Source organism: Equus asinus, unplaced genomic scaffold, assembly GCF_041296235.1.
Source record: "Equus asinus isolate D_3611 breed Donkey unplaced genomic scaffold, EquAss-T2T_v2 contig_773, whole genome shotgun sequence".
NCBI lineage: Eukaryota > Metazoa > Chordata > Mammalia > Perissodactyla > Equidae > Equus > Equus asinus.
The window spans coordinates 1-2,500 of NW_027225486.1; positions in this window are offsets into that span (position 1 = coordinate 1).

A 2,500-nucleotide genomic window follows, 5' to 3' on the forward strand; every position below is an offset into this window, starting at 1 on the left:
GGGGCGGCTTTGGGGAGCAGGAAGAAAGAAAAAATAAAGAAACACAAGGACGGTCATCGCGATAGTTCTTTCCACTTCCATCCATATGTTAACAGGACCCAAGTTTCCCGACCTCCATTTGGATGTATGTTAACTAAATGGAGAAGCTATTCAAAGGACTCCTCTAAAGAAGTCCACGTTCTTCTTTCTAAATGATAATGAAAATCATTGTCACCACCGCTCTTCCGACCCTCCATGTCCAGACGGCCTCCCGCCCCTCCCCTATCCCCAACTCCCACCCCGCCCCGCGCCGACCCCCGACCCCGGCATTCTCCACGCCCACCTTTCCCTCTCCACTCCTACCCCCCCGTCCCCCGCCGCCCGGGACACCGCACCCCGCGCCCCCCCCCCCCCAATCCAGGCCGGGCCACCTGGTCGACCTCCTCGAACACTATATAAGAGGATGCCGGGCAGCAGGTGGCGCCCGACAAGCGCCTCCTCACAGGCCGGACGGATCAGCCTCGCGGGGGCGGGCGATGGGGAGGCGTTCGTCCAGGTCAGGTCAGGTCGGGGGAGGGAGGATGCCGCGCCGGCCGGCCTGGTGCGTGGCCTGGTCCCGATCCACCCCGCGTCTCGTTTCTCGGGCCGGGACGAGTACAGCCGGGGAGGCCGACTCGGTCACGGAAAGCGGCCTTGGGGAGGTTTTGGCGAACGTCCCTGTCCCAGGGCCGTCTGCCGACTAGGGGACGGAGTCCTCCTCCATGCTCCTTCTCGCCCCAGTCGGGCGGGTTGTGGGTCGCGCGGTCGACTTGTCCATTTCCCCGGAGGCATCCTGCCTGCCGGGGCTCCCTCCCTCGGGCCGGTGCGAGCGGTCTTCGGGCGGCCCGGGAATTTGGGCCGCAGCGAACGAACGAACGAAGCCCGTCCCTCCTGCGTCGGCACCGATGAGACACAGCCCTGGTGGATGGAGCCGCTTTCCTCGGGTTTCCTTTTGCTTTCGGCCGCTGCTGCCACCAAACCTCCCTAAACGATAGGAATGAAAACGGGAACCGTTGGCATAATAAAAGCGTTTTGGTTGGCGTGTTTCTTGGCTTTTGGGGACTCGAGAGGTATGATGGATGATCTCCGATTGACGTTTGGAAGGTCTATTTCATCCCAGTCGCACGAACCCCGAAAACGTGGCGGCTGGACGAGGGAGGGAGGGAGGGAGGAGGGAGGGAGGGAGGGAGGGAGGCCAACCACGGGATTTCCGCACGACCAGCTGATGGACACGAGCGCCCCGTGAGCCGGGCGGAGGGCAGCCGCCCGGGTCTCGCAGCTACGTGCCCGCGGAACCCTCGGGACTGCGAGAAGCCGGAGCGACCCGCAGCCATGTGGCGCTCGGCGCGGACATCTGGTCGACCCGCGCGCCACGGGACCCGGGGCCCGAGTCCGGGCCGGGCCGCCGGTCGACCCGGCAGGGCGGCTGCCCCGGGGGCCTCGCGGCTGCTCGTCCGCAGCCTCCAGGGAGCCCTCGGGGCTCCGAGAAGGCCGAGCGCCCCGCGGCCCCACGGCCCCGCGGCGCTCGGTGCGGACATCTGGTCGACCCGCTCCCCCCCCCCCCCCCCCGAGACACGGGGGTCGGGTCGCCGGTCGACCCGGCAGGGCGGCGGCCACGGCGGCCTCGCCGCTGCTCGTCCGCCGGGTCGCCGGAGCCCTCGAGCCTCCGAGAAGGCCGAGCGCCCTGCGGTCCCGCGGCGCTCGGCGCGGACATCTGGTCGACCCGCGCGCCGCCGGACCCCGTGGCTACGAGTCCGCGGGGCCTTCGGAGCCGACAGAGGGCCGGGAGCGCACCCAGAGCACCCAGAGCACCCAGAGCCCCGGGACCCGGCCCCGAGCGCCGCGGACATCTGGTCGACCCGCGCGCCCCAGTCCGGGGACCAAGTCCGGGCCGGACAGCTGGTCGACCCGGCAGGGCGGCGGCCCCGGCGGCCTCCAGGGAGCCCTCGGGGCTCCGAGAAGGCCGAGCGCCCCGCGGCCCCGCGGCCCCGCGGGGCGCTCGGTGCGGACATCTGGTCGACCCGCCCACCCCCCCGAGACCCGAGACCCGGGGGCCGGGTCGCCGGTCGACCCGGCAGGGCGGCGGCCCCAGCGGCCTCGCCGCTGCTCGTCCGCCGGGTCGCCGGAGCCCTCGAGCCTCCGAGAAGGCCGAGCGCCCTGCGGTCCCGCGGCGCTCGGCGCGGACATCTGGTCGACCCGCGCGCCGCCGGACCCCGTGGCTACGAGTCCGCGGGGCCTTCGGAGCCGACAGAGGGCCGGGAGCGCACCCAGAACACCCAGGGCACCCAGAGCCCCGAGGCCCGGCCCCGAGCGCCGCGGACATCTGGTCGACCCGCGCGCCCCGGTCCGGGGACCAAGTCCGGGCCGGACAGCTGGTCGACCAGGCAGGGCGGCGGCCCCGGCGGCCTCGCGGCTGCTCGTCCGCGGCCTCCGCGTAGCCCTCGGGGCTCCGAGAGGAGCGTGCGCCCCGCGCGGACATCTG